Source organism: Aquarana catesbeiana, linkage group LG01, assembly GCF_042186555.1.
Source record: "Aquarana catesbeiana isolate 2022-GZ linkage group LG01, ASM4218655v1, whole genome shotgun sequence".
NCBI classification, from domain to species: Eukaryota; Metazoa; Chordata; class Amphibia; order Anura; family Ranidae; genus Aquarana; species Aquarana catesbeiana.
In genome coordinates, this window is record NC_133324.1 from 517,743,451 (window position 1) to 517,758,972 (window position 15,522).

The window sequence follows — 15,522 nt, forward strand, 5'->3', positions numbered from 1 at the left end:
TGTCGCCGAGAACCAGCGCGATGGGATCGCGCTGGAAATACAATCTCGTGGTCAGGTACTGTACCTGCTCTGTGCAGTTTGTTTTGCACAGAGTGGCCCCAATCCTCCTCTTCTGGGGTCCCTCCGTGGCGCTCCTGGCTCCTCCCCGCATTGAGTGACCCGGAGAAGCGCTCTCCTTCGGAGCACCCGTGCGGGCGTGTTCCCGTGTCCTACTGCTGCGTCTATAGACACAGACCGCAGGACTCGGCACTGCCCCCTGGCGCCTGCGTCATTGGATTTGATTGACAGCAGCGGGAGCCAATGGCTGCGCTGCTATCAATCCAATCAAGAGCGGAGACAGAGAGGGTGTGCACGTGGGAATGAACGACATAGGTGAGTAAAACCGGGGGGCTGGTGCACTACAACAGGTTTTTCACCTCAATGCATAGAATGCATTGAGGTGAAAAACCGGGAGGGGTTTACAACCCCTTTAAGGTAAGACCAGACCCATGAGTGGGCTACATATTAAATTAACAATTATGTAAATGTCCATGTTTATACCACACCAGTCCTATGGAATGAATAAGCAGCTCAGATTTTCTGATAATTGTTTTATATCTGCAAATAACTTTAAAAGGTGAGGGTAACCACTAAAATGCCACTTTGGATGGGTAGAGGAGACATGGGTAGCCTCACACAACCCAATCTGCCATCCACATCCAGTGTTCCTGCTGCTTGGTCTGCATGTGACAGGATAGAATAAAAATCTTCACATAAAACTATGGGAAATCTTTTGGCACATAAATTGAGCAGCTAGAGGAGAACATTAGATTGCTGATGACTAGCATGAATATAGAAAATGAGCATTTAAAAAAAATAAAAAATATATATACTACTTGGTACACCCCTATATAATGACACAGATAAATCTACCTTTTCAGGATTTTATTTTTAGGATCGGAATCTGTAAAAGATTTTGCATGGAACAAAATTTCACCAGCAGGCTGTGGTTTTAGATTGATAACTATTTCTTTGCGAGTCATAGTAACTAATGCTGACTCACAAGGGAGTAGTTATCAGTTTTAAACATATTGGTGATCTTCTGATGAATTATTTCAGAAAGGAATGCTTCTCACCTGACTAGACTAAAAAAACAAAAAAACAAAAAAACAAAAACGAATCCACCAATAAGCAGAAAAAAAATGAAGAACACAACCTGAATTAAGGCTTAAGCAGGAGGATAAATGGCAACTGTATTATGCTGCAATTAAATAATTATTAAAACAGATAGAACCTAACAGAAGGCAACACACAGACTTACTATAGTGATTGATTACAATTACTAATTGTGGCATAAATCATCCATATGAATCCCAAGATTTGACTGGAATTCAAAATTTTTACTCGGTGCAAAATGTACTTGCTGCTTTTTAGAAGCTCTAATATCCAAACTGAAAACAATTTTTGATCATACCTCACACTACAAACCTATCAAAAATGCTGAAAACAAAAATCCAAACCCATGGTTTATAATCAGCCATCCCTTCTAGTCACATTTAGCTCCCACTTTGTCTCCTTTTCCCCCCCGGACACCACTCAAGCAGTCAGGTCTTATGCTGCCCTCTCTATCCCCTGCTCACAATCAGCTCTCACTCTAATTCTAGAATGCTCACAGTCAGGTATTTTCCCCCTGGCCGTGATCATCTCCTTCTGCCTTTTCTCCTCCACCTCTGGACCACAGCTAGGTCCTGTTCTGTATTCCCCCCTATTCCCCTTGATCAGTTTTCACACTGCCTATTCTTCCAATAGTAACATAGCCAGCTTTGCTTCTAACCTCATCCTCCCAGTTAATGCTCATCAACTCTCCTACTCCTACCAATGCGCCACACTCTTCTCCACAACCCCCTCTCTCACCACCACTGCCAAGGACAGTTTTTTCAGTCTATTCTACCCACAAATTATCCTTGAACAGTTGTTATTCGGTCACATCCTACTCCCCTTTGCCTCTCATCCCCCATTCAGAATCTTTTCTGAGGAGATCAGTGTATAAACATTAAAGCGGAATTCCATGTATGGGTTTTATTGCATAGTTAATTTGGTCTAGCTATATATATGCCATACCTGTGGGACTGCTGTGAAAGCAGAAAATCAGTGTAGTAGCCGACTCTACTCCATCTTCTTGGTCCCCATTCTGACTGAACATGGTAGACAGTAGCAGTGATGTCAAAATCTCCACCTCATTCAATCAGTGAACACTCTGCATCCATTGAGAAAAATGCAAGCCATTGTATGAATGGTGCCTGTGCCGAGCAAACAATCCACTGTGGTTACAATGCAGCAGGGCAACTGCTCGGCACATGACTTGGAAGATGACGGCGATCACTGTAGTAGTGGCATCTACTACAGTGATTTTCTGCTTCCACAGCACTCCCAGGTACGGCATATGCATATCTGGAGTTCAGAATTAGGCATGCAGCCCAATTTAAAGCAGAATTCAACCCAAATGTTTAATATATTACAGCTTACCAATCTTTAAATGTGGCAGCTACATTTTTTTTGTAGGCTTTTTTCCTTTATTTTCACCTGTGATTTAGCCAGTAACACATTTCCTCTTCTAGGGTGTCTTCACTCTTGATGGATGAGCAACCAAAGCACCCTTGGACAGCAGCATTGTATACATGGGGAGATTGTGTTAGACGCACTAGCATCTACAGTGCCTTGAAAAAGTATTCATACCCCTTGAAATTTTCCACATTGTCATGTTACAACCAAAAACTTAAATTTTATTGGGATTTTATGTTAGACCAACACAAAGTTGCACGTAATTGTGAAGTGGAAGGAAAATGATAAATGGTTATTACATTTTTTTTTACAAATAAATATGTGAAAAAGGGTGGCGTGCATTTGTATTCAGTCCCCCTGAGTAAATACTTTGGAGAACCACCTTTCGCTGCAATTACAGCTGCGAGTCTTTTTGGGTATGTCTCTACCAGCTTTGCACATCTAGAGCGACATTTTTTGCCAATTCTTCTTTGCAAAATAGCTCAAGCTCTGTCAGATTGGATGGAGAGCATCTGTAAACAGCAATTTTCAAGTCTTGCCACAGATTCTCAATTGGATTTAGGTCTGGACTTTGACTGGGCCATTCTAAACACATGAATATGCCCTGATCCAAACCAATCCATTGTAGCTCTGGCTGTATTGTGAAGGGTTGTTGTCCTGCTGGAAGGTAAACCTCTGCCTCAGTCTTAAATCTTTTGCAGACTAATGTCGTGTACACACGACCGGACTTTGACAGCAAAGGTCCGACGGAACTAATCCGTCGGACAATTCGATCGTGTGTGGGCTTCATCGGATCTTTTCTGTCGGAAAATCTGACGGACTTTAGAAATAGAACATGCTTCAAATCTTTCCAACGGACTCGAGTCCTATCGAAAAATTTGTTTGTACGCTAGCCCGACAGACCAAAAATGACGCTAGGGCAGCTATTGGCTACTGGCTATGAACGTCCTTATTCTAGTCCAGTCGTACGTCATCACGTTCGAATCAGTCGGACTTTGGCGTGATCGTGTGTAGGCAAGTCCGTTTCGGCGGAACTATCGAAGAGTCCTTTGGAGTTCAGTCCGTCGAAAAGTCCGCTCGTGTGTATGCGGCATTACAGGTTTTCTTCTAAAATTGCCCCATATTTGGCTCCATCTTCCCATCAACTCTGACCAGCTTCCCTGTCCCTGCTGAAGAAAAGAATCCCCACATCATGATGCTGCCACCACCACGTTTCACAGTGGGGATGGTGTGTTCATGGTGATGTGCAGTGTTAGTTTTCCGCCACACATAGCGTTTTGCTTTAAGGCCAAAAAGTTCCATTTTGGTCTCATCTGACCAGAGCACCATCTTCCACGCGTTTGCTACATGGCTTCTCGCAAAACATAAACGGACTTCTTACTGCTTTCTTTTAACAGTGGCTTTATTCTTGCCGCTCTTCCATAAAGGCCAGATTTGTGGAGTGCACAGATTCTTCCACCTGAGCTGTGGATCTCCGCAGCTCCTGTAGAGTTACCATGAGCCTCTTGGCTGCTTCTCTGAATAATGCTTTTACTTGCCTGGCCTGTCAGTTTAGGTGGACGTGATGAGGTGAAAAAGATGCGCTGTCTCAATAAATACACAGTGATAATAGCCAATCACAGCTTTAAATCAAATGTGAAACTTGGGGTGGTGCATGCCTATTTAACCACTTCAATACCCAGCCATAGTCAAATGACACCCACAGATGGAATCTCCCATCCTGGGTGGGCGTCATATGATGTCCTCGGCTTTCCGCCACTACTGCGTGCCCCCGCAGAGAGGCGATCGGGGATTCGGCGTGTCCCTCGGGACACAGCCGTTCCCCGATGGGGGTATTAGAGTGGCGGCAGCAGGCGGTGGAGCTTCGGGAGCAGCGTGAGCTGTGATTGGTCACTATGCAGAGCGGCATTGGGAAGCGGCGTGCACGATGCCTGCGCGTGCCCCCGGTGGCACGCAGAGCAGTGATCGGGGCTGAGGCTTTTCCTTTGGATGCAGCCCAGCCCCGATCAGTTTAAAGAGCCAATGAAAATGAAATTGGCTCTTTACCACAAGACTGGCTGTGTCCAATCACAGCCGGTCATTAAATGTAAACAAAACAGTGAGTAACCGCTGTTGCTGGGTTCTCCTCTTCACACACCGATCCAGTGTGAGGAGATCAGCTAACCATGAGTTACAACATATTACAGTACCCTATACTGAACTACTGTGCCCAGATTGCCCCCCCTAAATAAAGAGGACCTGTCATCTAGTACCTGTCCATCAGGAGTACCCATCACCTCACCAGAGTACCCACCACCAGAGTACCCGCCACCAGAGTACCCGCTACCTCACCATCTGCCACCAGAGTACCTGCCACCAGAGTACCCACCACCTACCTCACCAGAGTACCTGCCACCAGAGCACATACAGCCACTATGTCCAGAAAGGTGTACACCCCAGAAGAGGCATACCAAATACTCAGTCTGACCAATGAGAGCAACGGGGAGCTCTCACCGCTCAGTTCTGATTCCGGTTCGGAATATGAGCCCTCACGAAGGCAGCACATCAGGATCCGAATCAAACGAGGAAGCAGTCCATCCAAAAAGACAATGGTCTGAACACCAGGCAGCTACCAGCAGTGCCAACGGCAGTAGACCCCAGGAGTAGAGGCCCAGTACAAGCGCTGCTAGACCCCAGGAGGAAAGGCCCTATACAAGTGCACGCCAAAGAATTAGGGCCCAAACCCAGCTTCCAGATGCCTTGGCAAACCCATTGTGGCTGCCTTCTACCACAGGGTCAGCCAAGACTCCCCCTTTTACAGCACAGCCAGGTGTGCAGGTCAACACTGCAGGTTTTTCCCAAATGGATTTTTTAAATGTATTTCTCCCTGACGAATTAGTTCAAAGCATCGTGGACCAAACCAATCTCTTTGCCCAACAATTCATTGCAACCAACCCAAGCTCCAGCTATGCCCGTCCTTTTGAATGGAGACCCCTAACAGTGGTGGAGCTTAAATTGTTTTATTGTTTTTAGGCTTAACGCTCAACATGGGGCTTAAAAAAAAAAAAAAAAAAAATTAAATGCATAAGTATTGGTCGACCAAACCCATCCACCATATGCCAATTTTTTCATCGGCCATGTCCAGGTCCCGATACAAAATTATAACGCACTTCCTGCATTTCAGTGACAACTCCCCCCCCCCCCCCCCCCCCAAATCACCCAAACTTTGATAAACTATATCAAATTTGCCCCCCCAATTAATTCTTTTTCCCAGAAAGTTTGCCGAACTTTATGTCCCTGACAAAAACATATCTTGGACTAATCCCTGGTGCATTTCACAGGCCGGCTGGGAATCAAGCAATATATCCCCAGTAAGAGGGTGAGGTACAGCTTGAAGCTCAACAAGCTCTGTGAAAGCGCCACTGGTTATGTGCACTCATTCCGCGTGTACGAAGGCAAATATTCCCAGCTCCAGCCCCGAGTGTCCGTCGTACATGGGAATAAGTGGAAAAATTGTTTGGGAGTTGGCATTCCCACTCCTCCAAAAGGGGTATCAGATTTACATGGACAACTATTACACCAGTTTGCCACTTCACCACCTATACCTAAAAAAAAAAGAAAAAACCGAAAGGGCTTCCCACAGGGTATTGTCAGCACAACCATTCGAAGGGGGGGGGGGGGAATCGACAAGCTTGAAGAACAAGGAAGTGTTGGCTGTGAAGTGGAGGGATAGGAGAGATGTGTACATCATGTCCACCATCCACGATGACACCTCGGTGGAACTTCGCAGAAGACGCGGTCCCGTTCGCAAGCCTTTCTGTATCAACGAGTACAATAAATACATGGGGGGGGGGGTTGGAATTAAATGATCAAATGTTGCAGCCCTATCTTTCAATAAGAAAATCCCTCTTCTGGTACAAAAAAGTTGCAATTTACTCTTTTCATTTGGCCCTTTTAAATTCTTTCATCATCTACCAAAAATCAACAGAAACACCCACCACCTTCATAAAGTTTATTGAAGACATTGTCACTGCCCTGATCTACCAACAAGTATCCCCCCACCGAAAGCAATAGATACCTAACATGTCACGCTTCAAAATTGCACACGCTCGTGGAATGGCGCCAATGTTCGGTACTTAAAAATCCCCATAGCATTTACTAGTTACATGTTTTGAGTTACAGAGGAGGTCTAGGGCCAAAATTATTGCTCTCGCTCCAACCTTCGCGGCGATACCTCACATGTATGGTTTGAACACCGTTTTCATATGTGGGCGGGACTTACGTATGCGTTCGCTTCTGCGTGCGAGCACACGGGGACAGCGTCGCTTTAAAAAATTTTTTTTTTTTTTTTTATTGTTAATTATATTTTATTTTTTTTTCTTTTGACACTTTTTTGAAAAAAAAAAAAAATGGATCACTTTTATTCCTATTACAAGTAATAGCAATATGACATGTCAGGTGCTCTTAATAGTGAGATATGGGGTCAATAAGACCCCATACCTCAGCACTAGGCTGTGAAGCCTGAAATAAAAAAATAAAAAATAAAACGATCGCCGCTTCCCAGCCGAAGCGGCGCCGTTTTTTTGAATGGAGAGGCCGGGCGTGACGTCATAACATCGCGCCCGGCCTCCGACGATCATAGAGACTCCGGGGACCATCTGGTCCGCCGGAAATCTCTATGATCTACATCCGGCGCCGGCGGATCCACTCTCCGCCTCACCGATCGTAACGGTGAGTCGGAGCAAGCATCGGAGGGCGGCGGGAGGGGACGTCCCCTTTCGCCTCCCATAGGAACGATGAAGCAGCGGAACGGCCACTATGATCGTTCCTATGGTGTAGAGATTCGCCGGCTGAAACCGGCAATATCTGAATGATGTCTGTAACTACAGGCATCATTCAGATATACCCGCTCAAAGCCCAGGACGTCATATGACGCCCTTGGTATTGAAGTGGTTAAAAGTGTGATAGGTTGTCATCAAATGAGATGTGCAATTTATGCTCGTAGAACGCCCGGACGGTGCTACTTGGATGTTAGACCTCTGTATGTGGCCAGGCTGTGTCACACACGTGGTATCACTATACTCAGGAGGAGTAGCAGAATGTATTTTGGGGTGTCATTGCAAGTATGCATGTGCTGTGTGAAAGAAAAAAAATTCTCAAGAATTGTGGGAAAAAATTACTCCTTCAAAAAAAAAAAAAAAAAAAAGGGGTAATTTGGGGGGGGGGGTATTTGTACTTTTCTGGCTTGTTAGGGTCTCAGAAAATGAGATACATCAGGTGTGACCAAATGTGATAATTTTTCAATGATTTGCACCATAGCTTGTAGACGCTATAACTTTCACAGAGACCAAATAATATACACTAATTTGGGTTATTTTTACTAAAGATATGTAGCAGCAGGGGCTTTGCTAGGTCTGCAAAAGATCTGCGGCTAGAGCCCATAGCAGCGGTCACCAACCTGGGGGGGGCACTCCGGTGGTAAGCAATTTTTTTACGGGCAAAGGAAGGCTGGTGTTGGCATTTCAATCATCATGGAACCATGGCTGATATGGCGTCAGGGTGATCGAAGCGCATAGTTTCTATTGTTATATCGTAATATATATAATGAAGTGGTTCAACTCGCCATAATGCAGAATCAGTGGGAGCCCTGGGCGTGTCACTTGCCACTATTAGCAGATTGTCACTTGCCATGCCAAGCCAGTGCCACCAAATGTGCATTCTCGCTGCATTGGTGGCAGACTGGCAGCACTGGCCCATTTAGTGAGGGCAGGAGAGCGGAGATGCGAGGCGGGCAGTGAGAGATGATGTAATCTCTCTGCTCCCCGCCACACCTCCGACATTTAAAAGGCCCGCGCTGTGAGGGCAGAAGAGCGCTGATGTATGGCTCCCACGTTGAAGTCCCGGCTGTGAGGGTGGAAGAGTGGTGACGGGAGGGCGGAGAGAGATGTCATCTCTGCTTGTCCACCCACTCGTCTCCAGAGCTGGACTGGGACAAAAATTTGGCCCTGGACTTCATCCAGACCGGCCAACTTTGACACGTCTCACCCATGCTGGCCAAACCTGACCCCTCCCCCCCCCCCCCCGCCGGCCAACCCCGATGGCCACCTACGCCCCCCCCTTCACTAGCCATGAGCCGTTCTACTTTATTAGCGTAGAACGGCTGGTACTGGTACTCTTATAGGCACTCGGGGCAAAGAATCAGCAAGACATTATTTCACTCAGGGCAAAGAATCAGTTCGGTGCCCTCCCTGTAATGGGACAAGAAGTCTATGCAGAAGTGAGAACTCCCAGGACATAGCTGTTGAGTCAGCTGTCTGTCCCCTCCCCCGTGCTCCTTCTGGTCCCTTCCATGCTCCTCTGTCCCCCCCCCCCATGCTTATGCGTTCCTCTCCTGCTCCTTTGTTCCCCCCATGCTCCTCTGGTCCCCCCTGCTTCTCTGTTCCCCCACATGCTTCTGCATTCCTCTCCTGATCTTCTGGTCCCCCTTGCTTCTGTGGTCCCCCTGTGCTCCTCTGGTCCCCCGCGTGCTGCGCTGGTTCCCCATGTGCTGCACTGGTCCCCCGCATGCTGTTTTGCTCATGTGCTCTGCTGGTCCCCCCCGCTCCTCTATCCCCCATGCTGCTTTATCCCCCCCCCCCCCCAGCGCTCACCTCCTCTCCCTGCTTAGATATGCAGCGCGGCATACAGACATGACAGTACACAGACAGGCATACAGACAGGCATACAGACAGGCATACAGACATGATCCTTAGGAGTGGACACTGAGAAGCTCATCGTACGATCCAGAAGACATGCAGCCACACACAGCTGTGACATGAACTTCCTCGGCACTCGTTCTCTTGTTCTTTCCCTCCCCCGCTCTCATCTAGATTCTCCGCGGCAGCAGACAGGATGGAGAGGGGGGGGAAGGAAAGAACAAAAGAACAAGTGCCGAGGAAGTTTATGTCACAGCTGTGTGCGGCTGCATGTCTTCTGGATCGTATGATGAGCTTCTCAGGGTCCACGCCTAAGAATCATGTCTGTATGCAGCCGCACTGCGTAACTAAGCAGGGAGAAGAGGTGAGCGTTGCGCGGGGGGGGGGGAGTCAGAGGAGCGGAGGGGGGGTGGCGGTCCGATGGCTCAGTGCCAGTACATGCCTGCTAGTCTCTCCTCCACCGACAATGCCGCCCGCTGCGACCCGCCCGCTCGTCTCTCCTCCACACCTGCTAAGACTCGGGGCTATGGGCTCCACATTCGGGGCTTCAGCCTCGATAGCCACCCCCTGGCGACGCCTATGTGTAGCAGTATACATTTGGCCCAAATGTATGAAGAAAAATGACATATTTGCAAAATATTACAATAGAAACTAAAAAAAAGTTTCTCAAATTTCTCTTTTTCCACTTATATTGCAAAAAAAACCCAAAAAAAAACAAAAAAAAAAAAATAAAAAACAGCGGTGATTAAATACCATCAAAAGAAAGCTCTGTTTGTGAGAAAAAAAATGATAAAAATTTGGTTTGGGTACAGTGTAGCATGACTGATTAATTTTCATTCAAAGTGTGAGCGCTGAAAGCTAAAAATTGGTCTGGGAAAGAAGGGTATATAAAAGCCCTGTATTGAAGTGGTTAAAGATGCACACACTCCCCAAAACCTCATAAATGTGTATAAAAGTGCAAATGAATGAATTATGAACCATAATGTAGTAAGTTGACATAAAAGTCCATTTAAAAAAATATTGCATGTAAAAATGAAAAAATAGAAGTGGAAATACACATAAAAGTGAAAAAATAAAAAAATGAAAATAGATAGTGGAGCCGGTCCCAATTCCATTGTGTTAGTGCCTTGTTACGAGATAAGGTAGCCTTCAAAGTTGCTAGGTACATCACCGCCATGCAAAAAACGGCCATTTACTAGACCCAAAAGGATCAAATGCGCATTATAGGTAATCACAAAAGAAAAGGACACCGTTCCCTATAGCCACATAGTTACATAGTAGGTGAGGTTGAAAAAAAAAAGACAAGTCCAACCTATGTGTGTGTTTTTATGTCAGTATTACATTGTATAACCCTGTGTGTTGTGGTCGTTGAGGTGCTTATCTAATAGTTTTTTGAAACCATCGATGCCCCCTGCTAAAACCACCGCCTGTGGAAGGGAATTCCACATCCTTGCCACTCTTACAGTAAAGAACCCTAAACTCAGTTTAAGGTTAAACCTCGTCTTCTAATTTTAATGAGTGGCCAAGTGTCTTATTAAACTCCCTTCTGAGGAAAGTTTTATCCCTATTGTGGGGTCACCAGTATGGTATTTGTAAATTGAAATCATATCCCCTCTCAAGCGTCTCTTCTCCAGAGAGTTCAGTGCTTGTAACCTTTTCTCACAACCAAGATACTCCAGTCCCTTTATTAGCTTTGTTTCTCTACTCTGTACTCGCTCCATTTCCAGCACATCCTTCCTACGGACTAGTGCCCAGAACTGGACAGCATACTCTAGATAAGGCCGGACCACAGTCTTCTAGAGTGGGAGAATTATTGTTTTATCTCTGGAGTTAATCCTCTTTTTAATTCATGCCAATATTCTGTTTGCTTTGTTCGCAGCAGCTTGGCATTGCATGCCATTGCTGAGCCTATCATCTACTAGGACCTCCAGGTCCTTTTCCATCCTAGATTCCCCCAGAGGTTCCCCTCCACAGTGTATAGATTGCATTCATATTTTTGCCACCCAAATGCATTATTTTACAATTTTCCACATTAAAAAGGGGCTGTAAACCCTCGTGTTTTTTCATCTTAATGCATCCTATGTATTAAGGTGAAAAAACACCTAGCAGTGACCGGCCTCCCCAGCCCCCCGTTTTACTTACCTGACCCACTTTGATTCCTTGCCAGAGGCACGCCCTCCCTCTCTCCACGGGGTCCTGGATAGATTGATAGTAGCGCAGCCATTGGCTTCCGCTGCTGTCAATCAAATCCAATGACCCAAGTCCAGCATTCGTGTCTATGGACGCATATGCTGAAATAGGGAGCGCGCCCGCAAGGTGACCCCCCCCGGGACAGGACCCTAGAGGGTTATCTGATGCAGGGAGGAGCCGCAAGAGCCGCCGGGGACTCCAGAAGACTAGGTTCGGGGCCACTCTGTGCAAAACGAGCTGCACAGTGCAGGTAAGTATGAGATGTTTGTCATTAAAAAAAAAAAAAAAAATAGCCTTTACAATCACTTTAAACCTCATTTGCCATGTAGTTGCCCACCCCATTAATTTGTTCAGATCTCCTTGCAAGGTTTCCACATCCTGTGGAGAAGTTATTACCCTGCTCAGCCTAGTAACATCCGCAAATACAGAGATTGAACTGTTTACCCCATCCTCCAGGTCGCTTATGAACAAATTAAAAAGAGGATTGGTCCCAGGACAGAACCCTGAGGGACCCCACTTTCCACCCCTGACCATTCCGAGGTACTCCCCATTTATTACTACCCTCTGAATTCCCCTTGTAGCCAGTTTTCAATCCAGCTCTGAGAAGACCCTCCATACTAAAGGAGAGCCGGGAACGTACCCGGCAGGGGCCAGCACAGAGGTGGGTAGAGACAAAGGTGAAGGCACTAGAAAATGAGTAGATGGGTGATAGTCAGGAAGGCTAGAGGGGGAAGTGCCAGGGAGGCCGATCCTGGGCTGGAGCATTCCAATAAGTATGCTCCATTGAGTGACATTGGTGAAACCGGTCAGGGACCAGCACTGCCAGAGCTGAGGGACTCTCCTAGCTGCCAGGGGAAGAGCTCCTCCAGTGAGGGGGGGGGGGGGTGTGAAGGGAAAGGACAGACAGATTCTGGTGGTAGGGGATTCAATTCTTAGAAGGACAGAGAGGGCAATCTGTCACAAAGACCTGAAGCGCCGAACTGTATGCTGTCTACCGGGCGCACGGGTTCGGCACATCATGGATCTGGTGGACAGATTACTGGGAGGGGCAGGGAGAGACCCGGCTGTCAAGGTGCAAGTTGGCACCAATGACAAAGTCAGAGGCAGAAGGAGTGTCCTAAAGAACGATTTTAGGGATTTGGGAGCTAAATTGAGGAAAAGGACCTCCAAGGTAGTATTCTCAGGAATACTACCGGTACATCGAGCCACACCAGAAAGGCAGAGGGAGATTAGGGAAGTAAACAAGTGGCTGAGGAGCTGGTGTAGTAGGGAGGAGTTTGGGTTCCTAGAGGACTGGGCTGACTTCTGAGTCGGTCAGCAGTTCTATAGAAGGGACGGACTGCACCTAAATGAGGAGGGTGCAGATCTGCTGGAAGTGAAGTTGGCCAAAATGTTAGAGGGGTTTTTAAACTAGGCGAAGGGGGGGGGGGGGATGGTCCAGAGGTAGAGATAGTCAGCAATTAACATATTCCAGAGGGTAGTATTGGGGGCATTAGTGGTAGGTTGACTAAAGCAGGGCTCAAAATTTCAAGTCCTGAGCTACTAGCCAGGCCTCAAAGGTTACTCGCCACCAGTGCCCCATTCAATCCCTACCTTGCCCAACCCTGCCCCTAGACACGTCCTCAAATTATCTCATGAAACGACACTTAAATGTTTTATGCAAAAATAAGTTACAAAAATATTATAAATATAATTATTAACAACAAGTTTATCAGTGCAGCCTTACCTGCACCCCTCAATGCAGCCTCACCTGTGCCCACCATTGCAGCCACACTGTGCCCAAGGTAAAAAAATAAACCCAAGGTAAGTATAGTAACAAGTCCTAGTTGCAATCTCGGAACATCCAATAAGAGCATAGTATGCGACTGGTCTAAACTACATGGCATGTACACCAATGCCAGGAGCCTGGCAGACTAGATGGGTGAACTAAGGATACTGTTGTACGAGGAGGATTTGGATTTTGTGGGAGTTTCAGAGACCTGGTTCAACAGCTCTCATGATTGGCTGGCAATCATTCAAGGGTATACCCTTTATTGCAGGGATAGAGGGTAAAAAAGGGGGAGGGGTATGCATATATGTCAAGAATAATGTACAAGTGGGTGACAGGAAGGGTAGAGGGGGAAGTGCCAGGGAGGCTGATCCAGGGCTGGAGCATCCCAATAAGCACGCTATATTGAGTGACATTGGTGAAACCAGTCAGGGACCAGCACTGCTGGAGCTGAGGGACTCTCCTAGATGCCGGGGGAAGAACTCCAGTGAGAGTGGGGAGTGGGGGGGAAGCAAAGGCAAAGGAAAGACAGATTCTGGTGGTAGGGGACTAAATTCTTAGGACAGAAATGCCAATCTGTAACAAAGACCTGAAGCGCTGAACAGCATGTTGTCTACCGGGTGCTCGGGTTCAGCACATCACGGATCTTGTGGACAGATTACTGGGAGGGGCTGGGGAAAACCCAGCTGTCATTGGTGCCAACGTGCAGAGGCAGATGGAGTGACCTATAGAACGATTTTAGGGACTTAGGAGCTAAATTGAGGAAAAGGACCTCCAAGGTAGTATTCTCAGGAATACTACCGGTAAATCGAGCCACACCAAAAAGGCAGAGGGAGATTAGGGAAGTAAACAAGTGGCTGAAGAGCTGGTGTAGTAAGGAGGTGTTTGGGTTCCTGGAGGACTGGGCCGACTTCTCAGTGGATAACCGGTACTATAGATGGGACGGACTGCACCTGATGAGGAGGGTGCAGATCAGCTGGGAATGAAGATGGCCAAAAAGTTAGAGGGGTTTTTAAACTAGGCGATGGGGGGGGAGGGTCCAGAGGTAGAGATAGTCAGCACGGAACATATTCCAGAGGATAGTATTGGGAGCATTAGTGGTAGGTTGACAAAAGCACATAAACCCAAGGTAAGTATAGTAGCAAGTCCTAGTTGGAACACCCAATAAGAGGATAATATGCAACCGGTCTAAACTACGTGGCATGTTCACCAATGCCAGGAGCCTGGCGGACAAGATGGGTAAACTAGAGATACTGTTGTACGAGGAGGATTTGGATTTTGTGGGAATTTCAGAGACCTGATTCAACAGCTCTCATGATTGGCTGGCAAACATTCAAGGCCATACTCTTTATCGCAAGGATAGAGAGGGTAAAAAAGGGGGAGGGGTATGCCTATATATCAAGAATAATGTACAAGTGAATGTGAGAGATGACATCACTAAGGGAGCTAAGGAAGAGGTGGAATCCTTATAGGTAGAGCTCCAAAGGGATGAAGCTAAGGGGAAAATAATACTGGGAGTATGCTATAGGCCCCCTAACCTGAGGGAGGAAGGGGAGACAGATCTATCACAATTTGGATTAGCAGCAAGGATGGGAAGTGTTATCATAATGGGGGATTTTAACTATCCAGACAGACTGGGCGGAGGGAACCACGCATTCATCTAAGGCACGCCAGTTCCAAAATGTCTTGCAGGACAATTTTATGGGTCAGATGGTGGACGCACCAACTAGAAATAAAGCGTTACTGGATCTACTGATTACCAACAATACAGACCTGATCACGGATGTGGAAACTACGGGGCAATTTAGGCAACAGCGATCACAGGTCAATTGTCTTCAGTATAAATCACACAAATCGGAAACATAAGGGGAATGCAAAGACACTGAATTTCAAAAGAGCCAACTTCCCTAAACTACGAACCTTGCTAGAAGGCATAAATTAGGATAAAATATTAGGAACGAAGAACACGGAGGAGAGATGGGTTTGCTTTAAGAGCATATTAAATAAGGGCATTAGCCAATGCATCCCATTGGGTAATAAATTTAATAGAGCGATGAAAAGTCCTGGATGGCTTAACTCCAATGTAAAAATGCATATAAAAGCAAAGGAGAAGGCCTTCAAAAAATACAAGGTTGAGGGATCATCATCAGCATTCAGACTTTATAAAGAATGCAACAAGAAATGTAAGGGTGCAATAAGGACGGCTAAGATAGAACATGAAAGACACATAGCGGAGGAGAGCAAAAAAAAATCCCAAGAAATTCTTTAAGTATGTAAACAGTAAAAAAAGGGAGGACAGACCATATTGGCCCCATATAAAATGAGGAAGGAAATCTGGTTACAAAGGAT

At 46.5% G+C, this 15,522-nt stretch overlaps 1 protein-coding gene across 2 annotated transcripts in view; it reads right to left on the bottom strand.

Annotated features, from left to right (window-relative positions):
• Positions 1 to 15,522, bottom strand: part of R3HDM4 (R3H domain containing 4) — a 155,093-nt gene that overhangs the window by 25,395 nt on the left and 114,176 nt on the right. The window lies entirely within an intron of this gene.